This window comes from Dreissena polymorpha, chromosome 5 (assembly GCF_020536995.1).
Source record: "Dreissena polymorpha isolate Duluth1 chromosome 5, UMN_Dpol_1.0, whole genome shotgun sequence".
NCBI classification, from domain to species: domain Eukaryota; kingdom Metazoa; phylum Mollusca; class Bivalvia; order Myida; family Dreissenidae; genus Dreissena; species Dreissena polymorpha.
Window position 1 is genome coordinate 78,447,619 of NC_068359.1, and position 19,672 is coordinate 78,467,290.

Below are 19,672 nucleotides of genomic sequence, written 5' to 3' on the forward strand. Positions count from 1 at the left end.
TCTAATAGCAAAAATCTATACGCATGATTCTAAATAATAAAGGAGCATAAATAAACTCTTCTGGGTAAAGAATTTTGCCTGTAACAGGATTTAAAAAAAGGCATTTGATCATGTCCTTGAAGGGTAGTCTATGTGAAATATAAATGTAGATTTTTTTAAAGGTATTGCATATACAAACTTCCTTCTACAAGCATGCAAACAAGTTTGGGGTAGCCAATTTAGATCTCCGGTTTCAACCGAGATTTCCGTGAGCATTGGACCGACAATAGCTCAATAGGCATGACTTGGTTATTGGCAAAGCTAACATGGTTTCCTTGTAATTATTGCTTTCTTTAACCGTCAGAGCTCATTTGTTTGTTGGCACTGAACCTTGGCCGCCAAGTGCTGTTTCAAAAGAGAAGACACAAAAAATCAGCTATTTTAACAGCGGCGAATTTTCTGCTTTGAAATTTGCCACAATGATAGGGAGTCATAGGTGAAAGTATCGAACAAAGTGCCTTTATAGAAAGCCACAGAATGGAAACAAATTGCAGTGATTTGTTTCAGCGAACTTTGCAATGCCTCAGTAATTTTTTATTCATTAGGCAGACAGCGGGAAATTTATCGGTACAATGCTTATACTCTTGATACCCAGCGATTGTTGAGTTTTTTGTTGCGGCTTGAAGCATTAACAATAATAGGCCGTGACAATGTTTAACTGGTCAATGAAGCGTGTGACTTCAGTGGTTTTGTAGATTTAGCTTTTGAATACCTATCTTAAGATATTTAACAGCCTTACTACCGTATAATTATTCTGATCATGACAAATCAGCTTGCCTTGGGACGCGCTATTTATGATGGTATCGGCGATTACATTAAACCTGTTTTATTGCTGTGAACAACCATTGCCCATATCATTCATGCTACATATAAGGGTTGATGAAGCATAGAGAAGCTGTAATGTTGCAGATCATTGATATCAATTATTAAATTAAGTTGTAACTATTAGTGCAGCATTTCAAGTGTAGAAAGATATCCATGCTGATTTGAAACCTGAAACATGACTTGTTAACCTTTGTCTTGTAAGATATAATATTAATGACTTTATTTATTTAAGTTAAAAACACACAAACAAAACAGTGAAGGATAAACCCATTACAGACTTATTTGTTTGCATGTGAGGATACAGAATTTAGTGCTCTCAAATTTTCTTTGGAAAATTACCTTTTTTATGTCTGAATTGTATTTGTTTTTATGGTGATTATGATTATGAGAAAACCTTTGTAGCCAAAATTTTTTTTTTTTAATAAACAAGTTTACTTTGAGAAACACTATGCCCCCCAGTAAGCCAAATATGAAGTTGCTATGTAGTTTATCAGGGTTGCCACCAACCTGATGAAATAAAATTCCCTGACTTTTCCCTGACCAAATCATGGTTTTCACTGACTAATTTCGGGTCATATTCAGCCTCCTCCTCCCCATACAGCCGACCATATCCACCCATTTAATGTTTATTTTATTCTTTAACATATACTATTTAACAACTAACAAAGCAGTAATACTTGTACACTAATCTATGCATGATGCAAGGCTATACAAAAAAATATAGTAAATAACACAAAACCAAAGATAAACTAGAAATTGCGCGGCAGAGGCCGATGCGTATCCCCACGCCGCATGTTTGACCCCAGGGCGCCCCATGGTTGGTAATGGGTCCATGCATAGTTGAGATTGACCGTATTGTCATAAGAAAAGTTCAGTATCAATTAGAAGTGAATCAGTGTAGAAATGAAGAAATTATAGTAAAAGACAATTTTGGGTGGGTGTGGCCTATTATGGGAGCGGCGCCCCAGGGTTGGTAAACGGGCCATACATAGTTGAGATTGACTGCATTGTCATAAGAGTTGTTCAGTATCAATTTGAAGTAAATCGGTGTAGAAATGAAGAAATTATAGTAAAAGGCATTTTTGGGTGGGCGTGGCCTATGTGGGCGGGGCGCCCCAGGGTTGGTAATGAGGTCATGCATAGTTGAGATTAACTGTATTGTCATAAGAGAGGTTCAGTATAAATTTGAAGTGAATCAGTGTACAAATGAAGAAATTATAGTAAAAGGCAATTTGGGTGGGTGTGGCCTAATATTGGCAGGGCGCCCCAGGGTTGGTAATGGGGCCTTACATAGTTGAGATTGGCCGTAGTGTCATAAGAGATGTTCAGTATCAATTTGAAGTAAATCAGTGTAGAAATGAAGAAATTATAGTCAAAGGCAATTTTGGGTGGTCGTGGCCTATGTTTGCAAGGCGACCCAGGGTTGGTAATAGCGCCATGCATTGTTGAGATTGAACGTATTGTCATAAGAAAAGTTCAGTATCAATTAGAAGTGAATCAGTGTAGAAATGAAGAAATTATAGTAAAAGACAATTTTGGGTGGGTGTGGCCTATTATGGGCGGGGCGCCCCAGGGTTGGTTAAGGGGCCATACATAGTTGAGATTGACCGCATTGTCATAAGAGATGTTCAGTATCAATTTGAAGTGAATCGGTGTAGAAATGAAGAAATTATAGTAAATGGCAATTTTGGGTGGGCGTGGCCTATGTGGGCGGGGCGCCCCAGTGTTGGTAATCGCGCCATGCATAGTTGAGATCGACTGTATTGTCATAAAAGAGGTTCAGTATCAATTTGAAGTGAATCGGTGTAGAAAAGAAGATATTATAGTAAAAGGCAATTTTGAATGGGCATGGCCTATGTGGGCGGGGTGCCCCAGGGTTGGTAATGGGGTCATGCATAGTTGAGATTAACTGTATTGTCATAAGAGAGGTTCAGTATCAATTTGAAGTGAATCAGTGTACAAATGAAGAAATTATAGTAAAAGGCAATTTGGGTGGGTGTGGCCTAATATTGGCAGGGCGTCCCAGGGTTGGTAATGGGGCCTTACATAGTTGAGATTGACCGTAGTGTCATAAGAGATGTTCAGTATCAATTTGAAGTAAATCAGTGTAGAAATGAAGAAATTATAGTCAAAGGCAATTTTGGGTGGTCGTGGCCTATGTGGGCGGGGCGCCCCAGGGATGGTAATAGCGCCATGCATAGTTGAGATTTACCGTATTGTCATAAAAGAGGTTCAGTATGAATTTGAAGTGAATCGGTGTGGAAATGCAGGGTTTTTATTGCCTGATTTTATAGCCGAAATTCGGCTATGTTCCCAATCCCAAAAAGTATACTTTTTTCCCAAAATGTGGCAAAAAATTCCCAATTTCCAGAATTTTTTTTTTTTTTTTTTTTTTTTTAGAAAGAAGTGTCTAATGCGTATTTTATCTCAATTTTAATTCAATTTTATCAAACAAAGTATTATATGATTTTGTTCTTTTAATTTGAATGATTATAAAGAGTTATATCAAATTTAGTATTATATGTCCCTAATCAGTGGACTTTTCGTTTGGAATTTTGGAATAAAAAGGCTAATGAATTTATATTCCCAATTTCATGAAAATGCCAAAAAATTCCCAATTCCAAAGTCATGGGCTATCTTCCCAAAAAGTGGGGAAAAAAACCTGAAATGAAGAAATTATAGTAAAAGGCAATTTCGGGTGGTCGTGGCCTACGTGGGCGGGGCGCCCCAGGGTTGGTAATGGGGCCATGCATAGTTGAGATTAACTGTATTGTCATAAGAAAGGTTCAGTATGAATTTGAAGTGAATCAGTGTAGAAATGAAGAAATTATAGTAAAAGGCAATTTTGGGTGGGCGTGGCCTATGTTGGCGGGGCGCCCCAGGGTTGGTAATGGGGCCATGCATTGCTGAGATTGACCGTATTGTCATAAGAGAGGTTCAGTATCAATTTGAAGTGAATCGGTGTAGAAATTAAGAAATTATAGTAAATGGCATTTTTGGGTCGGCATGGCCTATGTGGGCGGGATGCCCTAGGGTTGGTAATGGGGCCATGCATAGCTGAGATTGACCGTATTGTCATGAAAGAGGTTATGTATCAATTTGAAGTGAATCGGTGAAATGAAGAAATTATAGTAAAAGGCAATTTTGGGTGGGCGTGGCCTTTGTGGCTGGGGCGCCTCAGGGTTGGTAATGGGGCCATGCATAGTTGATATTGACCTTATTGTCATAAGAGAGGCTCAGTATCAATTTGAAGTAAATCGGTGCAGAAATGAAGAAGTTAATGTAAAATAACATAAAACAAGATGTGTTTGAGAAACACAATGTCCCCTATATATGACCTTGACCTTGTGAAGGATGACCTTGACCTTGTGAAAGATGACCTTGACCTTTCACCACTCAAAATGTGCAGCTCCATGAGATACACATGCATGCCAAATATCAAGTTGCTATCTTTAATATTGCAAAAGAATTCATAAAATAAGCGATTTGGGCCACATATATTTGACCTCTGACCTTGAAGGATGACCTTGACCTTGACCTTTCACCACTCAAAATGTGCAGCTCCATGAGATACACATGCATGCCAAATATCAAGTTGCTATCTTCAATATTGCAAAAGTATTCATAAAATAAGCCATTTGGGCCACATATATTTGACCTCTGACCTTGAAGGATGACCTTGACCTTTCACCACTCAAAATGTGCAGCTCCATGAGATGCACATGCATGCCAAATATCAAGTTGCTATCTTCAATATTGCAAAAGTATTCATAAAATGAGCGATTTTGGCCACATATAATTGACCTCTGACCTTGAAGGATGACCTTGACCTTGAACTTTCACCACTCAAAATGTGCAGCTTCATGAGATACACATGCATGCCAAATATCAAGTTGCTATCTTCAATATAGCAAAAGTATTCATAAAATGAGCGATTTTTGCCACATTTATTTGACCTCTGACCTTGAAGGATGACCTTGACCTTGACCTTTCACCACTCAAAATGTGCAGCTTCATGAGATACACATCCATGCCAAATATGAAGTTGCTATCTTCAATATAGCAAAAGTTATTGCAAAATGTTAAAGTTGGCGCAAACAGACAGACCAACAGACCAACAGACAGACAGGGCAAAAACAATATGTCCCCCACTACTATAGTGGGGGACATAAAAATGAGTGAAAATCTCTGACCCGGCCCCGCCCCAACCCCCATAACTTTTGACCCATGGGTCAGATAAAAATTCTGTCACTGTCACCGTTACACAATTGCTCATAGCTACCATGTATGTAAGTTTCAAGGTTCTAGTGCTAATAGTGTAGGAGGAGCAGGTGGCCAGGACGCACGGACAGACGCACATCAATACAATACCTACTTTTTCTCAGAAAAACGTGGGGATAACAAGGGCTGTTTGTAAAACATGCATGCCCCCCATATGGGCTGTCAGTTGTAGTGGCAGCCATTGTGTGAATACGTTTTCTGTCACTGTGACCTTGACGGACATACTGACCGACATGTGCAAAACAATATACCCCCTCTTCTTCGAAGGGGGGCATAAAAAATTCATCAACATTGCCTCGTTTGTAGTTATTGACTAACTTGTCAAATGGCAGATTAAGCCGTGCCTAAACAGAACCATGATTTGAGCATGATTTACTTAATTATATGTACAAGTCCTAAATGGTAGCATTATATACAATAAAACACCAAAATTTGTTCAATTGATAACGCCTTTAGTGGGGGATAGAAAGAATTGTGATAAACATGTTAATTCAATATGCTTCCGCTTACAAAAAACTAAATGTCCTTGTTGTGATAGTCTTTAATATTTAAACACCCGCATGCCATTGAGTTTATTTTTCATTTGTGCCTCAGTTTTAACAACTCCAACCATGCAACCTGTCTTATAGTATAACTCGTCATATAAATTAGTAACATGCTAATAAAGATACAGCATTAAATGTACAATACAAAGTTGTTCCTCTAAATCTGTCTTAATTCTGAGGGTCAAAATAGCATAATAATAATAATGAAATGTACATGTTTTACCCACTTATCTACATTTGCTGCTTCTATAAATAACATAACTTGTTGCTAAAACTTGCGTGATATTTCTGATTTAAAAATGAATGCTTAATTAATATTTAAAAGGATAGTTCATAGAAAATTAAAATTCACTTTTGTTTCAATAGAATCTAACCTAACGTTCCCTTTTCGCCAATAAAATAGGTGCATTTTTTTCACAACAAAGATAAAATGTACATACATGCCCTCATATTGGGATAAAAGTCAAAATGCAATGTAAGCATTCAAATAATCATATTTAAGGTGACATAATTATACGTTGGTATATGTTATGCCATTTAATTAATTAACTTGATATATTTAAGCAGATGAATGAAATAATTCAACAATCATAACTTGTCTAAAAAATATTCAGAATATAATTTACTTCTACTGAAATTTTACCAAAAGTCTTTTGAACCATGACACACATACCTGTAGCCATGTCGGACTTATCTTTTGACTGACGATCATCAACAATATAATACGCGTTTAGAAATTCTACGTCTGTCGTGAACATTTTCAAGGTTGACTCAGTGAAATTATTCTAAACAGGAAAGTGCATTAATTTGCAATTTATCAAATGATTAATTATTAAAATAGTTTTTTTCCCCAACTTTGTCCTATCTGTAGACGATTTACACCAATAAAAAGATTTAACAAAAGCGCAGTTAAACTTCTTGTTCAGAAATTAATTATCTTGCATCAAGCTTATATCCAACGTTTAACCTAAAAGGATTTTTTTTAATTTAGTTGGTTAACAATGATTTAAAAGAATTTGAAATACTATAAAGACAGAATATTGCGAAGTTTTTAAACACTATTTCTTAACGAAAACAAGAGATGTGTTTGTCAGAAACACAATGCCCCCTAATGCACCACTTTTTTTTTACCTTTGACCTTGAAGGATGACCTTGACCTTTCACCACTCAAATATGCAGCTCCATGAGATACACTTGCATGCCAAATATCAAGTTGCTATGTTCAACATTTCAAAAGTTATTGCAAAACTTTACTGTAAGGTTAAAAGTTTTGGGACAGAATGACAGACAGGGAATAACAAAGCAAAATAAAATAGTAATCATGGATGTGAAAGAAAAAACATAGTTATATAAATTTGATGAAAAACTGGAAAAGAAGTGAGTTACAAAGCCAAATTCTGATAGACCTTAACCCATGTATGCCTAGCGTCTAGAAAAAAGGCCTTGGCAAACAGCGAAGACCCAGATGATATGCTGCATGATGCGGTGTCTCATCAGGGTCTGCGCAGTTTGCTTAAAGGAATTTCTGTAAGAAATATTCTAAGTATAGAATTAAATATACAAGACATATTTTGGAAATAAATTGATCCAATTTAGAAGGATGGGAGAGTCCACTAGGATTAAATGGGTTAATATGATTGATAGACCTTTATGGTAAAAAAATATTCTTTTGAACATCATTCTACAATATCACTCAACTTGAAGTTTCATTTTACCTGCAGAAAAAAAAATGTTTTGAAAATTTATTTTGATTTGATTGTGACCAGCAAAAATGGTCATGTAGTTCTGCAGCACATACATGTAGCATGTATCATTTAATCATTAATCAGGCATGTCATTGGATATACCCAAAGGGAAGTAACACTTGCAGCTTGGTTATTATTAGGGGAAACAACTCTTGTGAGGTTGACTTGGCACAGGGATCAATGTACATAGATCTACTTTCTGCTATTTTTTCCATAATCTGAAGAGTCAGAACAAGACAATTATAATATTCAAATATAGCTAGAATGAATTCTTATATTGCTGCCTGGGAATAAGTTAATTTTGATTATTGTATTTATTGTATAATATACAAATCAAATATCACATTCCAGACATTACTAGAAATGTAACCTATAATATATTAGCAATATTACAATAAAATCAAGAAACACAACACTAGCATTTTAAATGATTTACAATCTTTCAAACTATATTTCAACTAAAATTTTCAACATTAAAACATAACACATTTAGACTCTTAAACCTTCACATTGAATTAATCCAATAAAACTTGTTATGATATCGCGACTTGACAGCTACAAGCGAGGAAGTTGCTCAAGCAAAGTATCTGGAAATTCTGCATATAATCAGTGATCTGAAAATTATGTGAGTTAGCAGCATTATTGGTTACCGTGGTAACCAGGCTTCTGCACAGAAGCATTTATGTGTGTGTCACAGCATGTAGGTTCGAATTCTAATTGGCAAAAACAACGCTTACCTGTGAACAACTGAAACCCACTTTGGGTTGCTACAAAGACACAGCAAACTATATATTTACCATGAAATTAAGAAAAATAAACACCATTCCAGTTGTTTATTTCTTTTTCAAAATTTCTCCGAAAGAAATTTGAAAAGAAACTGCAGGTCTTGGGAAAGTACTTGATTGAAATAGTGAAAATCTCCTAAAATTAAAATACATTTTGGAAAACATTCACTTGCATAAGAGTAGAAATTGCTGTAAAACCCAATTTACAAGACCAAGATTTTCCCTTGATTTATCTCAAACTTTTTTAATAAATGTTTGGTCTTAAAGAGGTGAATAAATAAAAGAAAGGAAAATTACAACTTCCACTCAATGCTATGTGCTAGTGTAATGGTACAGCATACAGAAACAATAATTAGTAAACAATAATATTGTCATTAGCATCAAAACAGATGTGTATCAATCTTACACTCAAGAGAGAAAAAAAATTGATTTTAACGCCCTAATTTTTTTATAAATTCCAACAGAAATAGCTACACCCTGAGCTAAAGTTGTTGCAAATCACGAACAATTAACATTCTAATTTATCTAATTATAACACACACTTCCACAGTTGTTATTTGGCTGAGTAAAAACATGTATAATGGGGCGCCAATTAGTAAAAAAGTAATATAAACCTATTCAAACTTCCTGTAACAGTGCAAAAAATGACACGAGTTTCATTATATCCATAATCCAGCATAATATTATGTCTGTCTACTTACCAAACAGTATTTTGTTCCCCTTCAAGCAGACACTGATCACAAAACAACAACAACCGGAACTCATTGCTGAGACCTGCCAATATGGGGCTAAGCCAAACGTGATATTAAGTCTAACAATTCAGTTGTTTCAAGTCAGCAAGCATTAACAACCACACAGCCAACCGTGAAATCAACATTGCAGATAAGGCCAGTGGATTTATGGTGTAAAATTGCCTGGCTTTGTATTGCCCGCAATGTCACGCATAATGACTGTAAATAAACCTCAGCTGATAACAAAGTTGCATGGCCTGATAACTTGCCCATAACCAGTGCTCACTTAGTGCTCCCCTGAATTGTCTCCCCTGGTTTGTCAGCAGTGCCATGGTGATGTTATCTTCCACTCTGTTTAAACCTTGAATAAATTATTCGGTTTGGTCATATTGTGTTATTTGAGCAGGAAGTAATCACAGGATTTGTAGGAAACATGTAAATCAATATTTGTATATTTCATGTTTCTTCTATTTTGAAATTTTCCTCTCTCAAAGTGCTAAAATTGCACTATGATTTATTAAATTTCATTTGACACATTTGAGTCATTTTTATGGAGTCAAAATGTGTAATTTGATAAAGATATTTTCCTTCTGATAACTAGCAACACATGAAACCATTTAAAATTAATAATTAATCTAATCTCAAACTAGAGCTTTGTCACAGACGTGACGAAAACCCCCACATGCCACATTGACACATAATATTTTGCATGTCGTCTTCACAAAAAACAGCGGACACCATGCTCATTTTTTAAAACGCACTAAGTGACCCCTTGACCAAGTTTTTTACCCAGAAAGGCCATGTTCTAACTTGGCCTTAAGATCATCTCCATAAAACTTCTGACCAAGTTTGGTGAAGATCGGATGTAAACTACTTGAACTAGAGAGCAGACACCATGCTGAATGTTAAAAAACGCACTTATAGACCCGTGACCTAGTTTTTGACCCGTAATGGCCCATGTTCATACTTGTCCTAGAGATCATTTAGATAAAACTGTTGACCAAGTTTGGTGAGGATTGGATGAAAACTACTTGAACAAGAGGGCCTGATAGGCCCAAGGTATCCCCTGCAACATATGCTTTGTTTGAGGATGGCTCCGGTCACAAAAATGCCTATAGTAAAAAGCATTTTTTCAAGATACAAAGGGCCATAAGTCTGTTTTTAACAGATAGTGTACAATGCCATTTGGCGTGCATCATCCTCTTATGCATATATATACTCATACCAAGTTTAAATGAAATCCGCCAAAGCACTTCCAAGATATGGCTCCGGACACAAAAGTGCCTATAGTAAAAAGCATTTTTTCAAGATACAAAGGGCCATAAGTCTGTTTTTAACAGATGGTGTACAATGCCATTTGGCGTGCATCATCCTCTTATGCATATTTAAATACTCATACCAAGTTTCAATGAAATCCGCCAAAGAACTTCCAAGATATGGCTCTGGACACTAAAAAGCAGTTTTTCAAGATACAAAGGGCCATAAGTCTGTTATTAACAGATGGTGTACAATGCCATTTGGCGTGCATCATCCTCTTATGCATATATATACTCATACCAAGTTAAAATGAAATCCACCAAAGAACTTCCAAGATATGGCTCCAGACACAAGTGTCGGACGGACGGACAGCCGGACGGACAACGCCAAAACAATATCCCTCCGCCTCTGGCGGGGGATAATTAGAGAGCGGACAACATGGTGAGGTTTAAAACACACTAAGATACCCTGTTACCTAGTTTTTGACCGGGCATGACCCATATTCAAACTTGACCTAGACATCATCTAGAAACAACTTCTGACCAAGTTTGGTGAAGATTGGATGAAAACTACTTGAATTAGAGAGCGGACAACATTGTGATGTTTAAAACACACTAAGTGACCCCGTGACCTAGTTTTTGACCTGGCAAGGCCCATGTTCGATGTTTTGGAAATAAATTGATCACACAATCCAAGACTTAATAAGCTGGATTACACCCCTCTGTTTCATCAAGAGATTATAGTAACATACATGTAGACTATCTGCCTTTGTTAGTTCATTATCTGGACTTTATTGGTTTATTGGGCCTGATCTTTGACAGGTGTCAGTCACACTGTAAGCACTTGTTAGGGGCCTGATTACATCTATATGACACAGCATGGCTGGCACATGCTTGCCACACCCTCTACTGGACTTGATATGATGGTTGTTTGGTTATGATGGCAAAACTTGTTGTTCCTGAAAATACATAGCATTAAAAAATGTAACGGTGGGCATATTCTGGTCCTCTTTTTCCAGCTAAGCAAGTTGCATTTCAAGTTCCTGTCTTAAGAAAACTCAAAATAGTAACAATGTTTGATAGAAGCAAAGTAAAACATAGCATAAGACAATTTAATTAATTCAAGATTTGACATAAACCATTGCAATCAGTCTAAGGAGGGTTTGAATTACCTTATGCCTGTCCAGTTCTTTCAATTGGTTACCAGCCTTTGAAATTAGCACTATACCAATCGCACATCATGCAAGCAAACTGATTTTCCAAAATGTTTTTAAGTAGATTGTCCAGCTGGACAGCAATTTATGTTGGCATTATATATTTAAAGTAACAGATATTTTAATAAAATTAATATTGGAAAATCAAGTAAAATTTCTCAAGTTACTAACCTGAGTGCAAGATATTTTTAAGTTAATTTATCAGACAAAGCTCTTCAGCATAGGTTATGTTATTAAGAACACACTTTTTAATAGAGCTGTAATGATTTACCAATCATTCGATTCTATTCGATTTCGATACCAAATGGTCCGATTCGATTATTTTCGATTCGATTCAGATTAAACTATTTGCTGCTTATTTTGCAAACAATTTCATGTTTGGTTTGTCCAGAGCATGCATTAATATGTTTGGTATTTGCTATTAACTATGCTTTTGTACATTTAAAGTGTTTAATATTTTAAATAACATTTAAAAACGCAACATTGTTTTATAAGTAACAACTTTATTGAACAAAATTTCCTGTTGAGTTATTCTTAAATAACATAAAATGCACATGTGTTTAACAGAAAAAAAACATGTAAGTATATAAACAACTTCTAGCTGACTTCTTTACAGAATGCACACAGTTAAGTAAACAAACCATATTGGTAATTTACGTCAACAAAACACGTTTTGCAAGTTGCCTTTGCATCAGAACCTTCACGAAACCCGAAATGTTCCCATACTTTTGATTTTAATTTTGACAGTGCCTCTTTCGGCATGGTTGAATAAGCCATTTTACCGGCTGATGTAATGCTCATTCAACACCCCAAACCCTGGCACCACTTTGTTAAATACACTACAAAACCTCACAAAATGTTATCTCTCATACAGAAGTATTCATAGGATAATGTAGGGGCAAAGTAATTCTGATTTAACATTTAAGATTCGCTTAAACCCATGTGACAATGGGATTTTACATCCTGTTGAATCACTATCAATACCTCCGTGAAAAGGCACTATCTAACCAAGCATTGATAAGTTTGTAAACTGTTTGATATTTTACGACATAAGCACATCATGAACTTTGTTCACCATAAAAGATATTTTAATAGTCTGTTACTATAATGTTTAATGTCTAAGTGGCAAATTAGAAAGACAACTGTTATTAGTACAATGTAGCTGGGACTAATTTTATACAACTACTTAACCAATTTTTGCATAGTGTCTAGAAAAAAGGCCTTGGCAAACAGCGTAGACCCAGATGAGACGCTCCATGATACGGCGTCTCATCAGGGTCTGCGCTGTTCGCTTAAAGGATTTTCTGTAAGAAATATTCTTAATATAGAAATAAATATACTCGACATCCCTAATTTTGGAAATAAATTGATCCAATTTGCAAGATGGGAGAGTCCATTAGGCATAAATGGGTTAATACCTATTCAGTGGTTCTGAAAATGGACACTAATTATTGTCTGATGTTCCTTTAATGTTTATGTACAGAGAACAAGACTAGTGGTGTCATTGTTAGTGACAAAACTTATAATCATGACGTAATTTAAAGTCACACATGCCTGTAAAGATGTGTTTTGACTTTAAAAACTTATGGCCCTTCTTCTCCATAGCTCCTCTTAGCATCACTGTTTTGAGCTTTCATTTGAAATTTGATTAATTCTAATGGATCTGTGCTCTCCACATAACATATTTAAATGCTTACAAAGTCAAAAACTATGAAAACTGTCGTTTTTGTTTGTCTTTGTTTTTATACTCTGTCCTGTCTAGTCCCCCTCAACATCTATAGTTACGAAAGTGGTTTTTAGCTTAATTTCTAACATAGTTATCGATCCACATAAGCAACAGAACCAAAGGGCACTAACTCAGCAAATGCTGAAGAAACAGTTATGGTCCTTCTACTCTGATGCTTTAAAGTTATACTGTACAAAAGGGGAAGGGGGCGGGGATGGGGGGGCCCTTTAGCAATAGCTGTTCATAAACAATGCTTTAAGAACAAGAGATGTGTTTGTCAGAAACACAATGCCCCCTATTGCGCCGCTTTGAAATAAAATGTTAATTTATCATTTGGCAGGTTTAGAAATTATCTCCCTTTTAAAGCTTATTACTTCCTTTGGATTAAATTTTATGACTTTTGACCTTGAAGGATGACCTTGACCTTTCACCACCCAAAATGTGCAGCTTCATGAGATACACATGCATGCCAAATATTAAGCTGCTATCTTCAATATTACAAAAGTTATGGCCAATGTTAAAGTTTTCAGACGGACGCACAGACTGACAGACGGACTGACGGACATTTCAACTGTTATATGCCACCCTACTGGGGGTATACAAACCTGAAATTTGAAACCCTTCAAACCAAACATTCTTTAATATATCTAAAAGTACACAGATATAATAACTATCAATATACACTCAGTATTTAATTTGCTTGAAATAACAGCTAGCTTCAAATCATATCAAGCTGTAAGGATAACACAAAGCCCTTGGGCCATTAGGAAATCATTCAAATCTGAAGCCATTTATCCAGCAACTGTAAAAAAAAAGATTATTGCAAAATTAGAAATCAAAACATTTTCATTATTACCATTGTTTATACTGGATATAATTATTATGATCAAGTGTATGACCTGGACCCAGCGCCCTCACACTACTTTGGGGGAAGGGGTCCGCAGCCCTTAGGAGGGGGAATTTTCGCGGCGTTTCCCTTTCTGGGGGATTTTTTTTACTTACTCTCTCATTATTACATTTGTACATGTTTGCACTATATTCATTGCATTTTTCATAATTTAGTATGTTTGCAAAGATTAAATTGAAATAGAATTGAGATATAATAATCATGAGAGACATCTTTCTATTAGGCCTAACAAAAAAATATGTTTGTTTCCACTGACATGGCCTAAAAAATTAGGGTAGGTAGGTAGGCAAATAATTTTATTTTTAAAAATATTTTTTTTTTTAGAAAATGTTGTACATGATGCATCTTCTTCTCATTTTTTTGTGTACAACTGTATGAACAATAAATTTGATGATGTATGTAATGCTATATGGCTTTATTTTAATGCTTTAATGGAATAAAAACTTGCTGTTCATTAATTTTGCATTTGTTGCTTTCCTTATTTCAGAGTTTAATGTTGACTTCTGGCAACGGCTTTAATAGTCCATTTAATGACCAATAAAAGGCATAACTAAAGTCGCAGTAAGCTTGACCCTCAGTGTCTATAGGGATTCAGTGTTGTTATACTTTCTGTTCCTTTGGGATCATGGAGTATATACTATATTATTTATTATTTATAATATATTAAATAGCCCAAAAGCCATGCTAGGGGGACGCGAGTGGTGTTGCATGTAACATTATCACCATGAACAGACCCAATCAAACTGGGTGTGCTATAATATTTCTTGGATGCAGTTTATGCTTCCAAAGGACCACATTTTCAGATTATATTATGTACTGGTGTCGTGGGGTCTATCTACCAGGGCTAGCGCTGTCCCAAAATTTCTTTGAGCCAACCAGGTTTTTTGTTTTTCGATGCGCAAAAACTGGTTTTGAAATAATTATATATACATTTACTACCTACTTGTTTATATTTCTTTTAATGACAACAAGGGCATATCACATATCATAATGTAACATACATTTTTCAATATAGAAATAATTAGTATGGTACTTGTCAGAGTACAAACATAAGTTATTATATAGATGTACATTTAATAGGGGTGTCGATTGTTCCAAATTTGAAATCCTGAACATTAGGCCGGGGGTCTTGGAACCGCAGCCGCAGGAATCCATCAGGAATAAAGGGCAGATCCCCCACCCCATCCAGAGCACTTACTAATTGTTCTTTTTTATAGTCTTTCCAATTGTATTTTCAGGTGAATACAATTTAAATTATAAACCACACCGTCCGTATCACCGCATGTGCATTCGTCATTCTATTTCTTCTATAAAGAACTTCGAAAATAAATTATAATCGACGAAAAATAATGTATCCGAAAACGACAGTCCGAAAAATTGTACCCGTTTGCCACATTAAATAAAATGTGCATATCGTTTGACAGCAGACATTGCAAAACCTAGCAAATATACAATTTGGTTGACATATTGCATTATAATAGCATTTTTGTGGGTAAAAAACAACTCAATTATCACCTTTTAATTTCAAACAATAATCGGCAAAAAGGTGTAACATCGTCGAAATAGAACTAATTATTTAATTATCATCCTTTAGTTCAGATCGATAGTCGGGAGAAAGGTGTTAAGTAATCAGCTTAGAAATAATTTATTTATTGGTACGCTTCTTTTGATTTGTTAATCTTTAAATACGACGTTTGCCATCGGCCGCTATATTGTTGGCAGACGACAAGATCAACTGACTGTGTACAGTGTCTGGGCATGAATGACCCAATGTTATGTGTGAGCAAACTCATTGCTGATTGGCCAGCTACCACGTGCGCTTCAATAACAATAACAAGAGTTCCGCGGTCGGAGATGACCGCATTGAAGCCGGATTTTTGATTTAAATGACAGGAAAGTACCTTTCGTGTTTTTGTCAATGCAATACTTAAATTACTGAAATATTGTTCAAAGGTCAAAATGAAATGTAAGTACTTTTCAAGGCATGAGCAAACCTTGTGTTATGTTTTGAATGCATGCATATACATGAACAACAATAACATTTAAGGTCACAAATATGAACTTGAATTGACAATTAGGAAAGTTTGATCTCAATTTTTTTATTAGCAAATTAGTAAGATATTGTTTGAAGTTTCCATCAATTTCATTATCAAATGTAAGAAAATAAACTTAGATGAAATAATACTATTTATTGTTTTGCTTTCACATACCTACACAGAAATCCAGACAGCCTTATGATCACTGACCTTAAAATGACCAGTGGTCATCTACTAGTTCTGGCCAACCTTCATATCAAGTTTGAAGACTCTAGGTCTAAGCATACCAAAGTATTAACAACTTTAACATATTTACATCCAAGGTCACAGTGACCTCGACCTTCAAATGAATGACCTTGAAATGACCAGTGGTCATCTAAGTGTGCTTGCAAACCTTTACGTCAAGTTTGAGATTCTAGGTCCAAGCATACCAAAGTTACAACAATTTTAACATTTTAACATTTAAGTTCACAGTGACCTTGACCTTCAAATGAATGACATTGAAATGAATGACCTTGAAATGACCAGTGGTCATCTAAGTGTGCTTGCAAACCTTTACGTCAAGTTTGAGATTCTAGGTCCAAGCATACCAAAGTTATAACAATTTTAACATTTTAACATTGAAGGTCACAGTGACCTTGACCTTCAAATGAATGACATTGAAATGAGCAGTGGTGATCTTCTAGTACTGGCCAACCTTTATGTCAAGTTTGAAGACTCTAGGTACAAGCATACCAAAGTTATAACATGGAATAAGAACTTTAACATTTTTACCTACCAAAGTTATAAGAACTTTAACATTTTTACATTCAAGGTCACAGTGACCTTGACCTTAGAATGAATGACCTTGAAATGACCAGTGGTCATCTAAGTGTGCTTGCAAACCTTCATGTCAAGTTTGAAGACTCTATGTCCAAGCATACCAAAGTTATAACAATTTTAACATTTTAACATTTAAGGTCACAGTGACCTTGACCTTCAAATGAATGACATTGAAATGACCAGTGGTCATCTTCTAGTACTGGCCAATCTTTATTTCAAGTTTGAAGACTCTAGGTACAAGCATACCAAAGTTATAACATGAAATAAGAACTTTAACATTTTTACATTCAAGGTCACAGTGACCTTGACCTTCAAATGAATGACCTTGAAATGTCCAGTGGTTACTTACTAGTTCTGGCCAACCTTCATGTCAAGTTTCAAGACTCTAGGTCCAAGCATACCAAAGTTATAACAACTTTAACATTTTTACATTCAAGGTCACAGTGACCTTGACCTTCAAATGAATGACCTTGAAATGTCCAGTGGTTACTTACTAGTTCTGGCCAACCTTCATGTCAAGTTTCAAGACTCTAGGTCCAAGCATACCAAAGTTATAACAACTTTAACATTTTTATATTGAAGGTCACAGTGACCTTCACCTTCAAATGAATGACCTTGAAATGACCAGTGGTCATCTGTTAATCCTGGCCAACCTTCATGTCAAGTTTGAAGACTCTAGGTCAAAGCATACCAAAGTTATACCATGAAATAAGAACTTTAACATTTTTACATTCAAGGTCACAGTGACCTTGACCTTCAAATGAATGACCTTGAAATGACCAGTGGTTACTAACTAGTTATGGCCAACCTTCATGTCAAGTTTCAAGACTCTAGGTCCAAGCATACCAAAGTTATAAGAACTTTAACATTTTTTATATTGAAGGTCACAGTGACCTTGACCTTCAAATGAATGACCTTGAAATGACCAGTGGTCATCTGTTAATCCTGGCCAACCTTCATGTCAAGTTTGAAGACTCTAGGTCCAAGCATACCAAAGTTATACCATGAAATAAGAACTTTAACATTTTCGAGCATGCCGCCACCCCGCCCGCCCGCCCCCCCCGCCCCGCCCGACAACATCAATCTATAAGCCGAGATTTTTTCGAAAAAAATCCGGCTAAAAATGATAATATGCGGATAACGTAGACAAATTTATTGATTTTTTTTTTAATTTTTGGCTCAAACAAGATTAAGACCGGCGGCACAAATTAGGTAGGGTCGGGCCACCCGAAACAAACAATTATTTTTGTTACGTTTAAAAAAAAAAAAAAATTTTTTTTTTTAGGATGAATTTTTACCTCCCAAGGGGAAAAAAGTATACTCTTCAGGTGGGGGACTGCCGCCGAATTTCAGCGGCAGATTTAATAGATTGAGGGCCCTGTAGACCACATGTATATGATCAAGTGAGTGACCTAGACCACATGTATTTGATCAAGTGTATGACCTGGACCACATGTATATGATCAAGTGAATGGCCTGAACCACATGTATATGATCAAGTGTATGACCTAGACCACATATATATGATCAAGTGAATAATGACCTGGACCACATGTATATGATCAAGTGAATGAACTGGACCACATGTATATGATCGAGTGAATGACCTAGACCACATGTATATGATCAAGTGAATGACCTAGACCACATGTATATGATCAAGTGAATGACCTAGACCACATATATACTAGAAATGGCGCTGCAGAGGCCGACGCGTATCCCCACGCTGCATGTTTGACCCAGGGGCGCCCCAGGGTTGGTAATGGGGCCATGCAAAGTTGAGATTGACTTTATTGTCATAAGAGAAGTTCAGTATCAATTAGAGGTGAATCGGAGTAGAAATGAAAAAATTATAGTAAAAGACAATTTTGGGTGGGTGTGCAGGGGTTCTGAAATATGCTGTCCGAGTTGTCCGAGTCGTCAATTTCCCCTTCCGGACAAGCAGTTTTTGAAAGCTGACTTGTCCGGGGACAAGTAAAATTTCCGTGGTAATTTTTTTTCGAGAACGTAACTACTCTATTTTCCGAAAATCAAAAACGAAAGTTTATATAAATAGCTCATGATTAATCTGCGGACTGGCACACTTTTTCAACTGGAGGTAGGTTATTTTCCGATAATAATTATTTAATGTAGTAAACCAGTCCACGAGTATATAAAGCAACAGCCAATCACGCATAAGAAAACAATTTTAATAGAGAAACCAGCACTAATGTGTATAGCAACAGCCAATCACGCATTAGATAACACTTTTCGTACATTGCAAATGGCCGCATACATGTTCTAACGACCTGCATTCGATTTTTATATAATAAAACCACTTCAACGTCAAGCCATGACGCTAATCAGACCAATGATAAAATCAGTACGGCTTCTGAAAAGAAGAGAAAAGCCAAGTATGAAAATGATAAACATACGACGCCAAGCGGAAACGAGAATTTGTTGAGTCTTGGCGAATTGATTTTCCTTGGCTTGAAAACGTTGCCGATGTGTGTAAATGTAAACTTTGTAAGGAGTTTCCTTTATTAGCGGATAATTATATACTTATAATTAAAGAAGATTATTTTATTTCAAGTGAATTGTCTCGTCATGTTGAGATTATTAAATATCCGAGATGGTATCATGTGTGATTTAAACGTGGTCTTATTATATGCACATCTTGCTTGTAGTTTTTGTTCATGTGAAATGTTTAGTTAACTATGTTTATAATTTAAAATAGAAGTTAACAAAAGTGTATGCTTGTATTATTTGCTTAATTAGTAA

General features: G+C 35.9%; 1 protein-coding gene across 3 annotated transcripts in view; it reads right to left on the reverse strand.

Moving 5' to 3' along the window:
• LOC127881431 (uncharacterized) overlaps positions 1-19,672 on the reverse strand; it is a 67,763-nt gene that overhangs the window by 43,940 nt on the left and 4,151 nt on the right. The window contains exon 2 of one of the 3 annotated variants that reach the window (XM_052429317.1): positions 10,960-11,166. The exons of 1 other annotated variant lie outside the window; for it this stretch is intronic. The gene's annotated coding sequence lies outside the window, so the exon portion shown is untranslated. Of the gene's footprint in view, positions 1-8,921; positions 9,198-10,959; positions 11,167-19,672 lie in introns of those variants that run through there. One more of the 3 variants, XM_052429316.1, reaches the window with a different exon arrangement.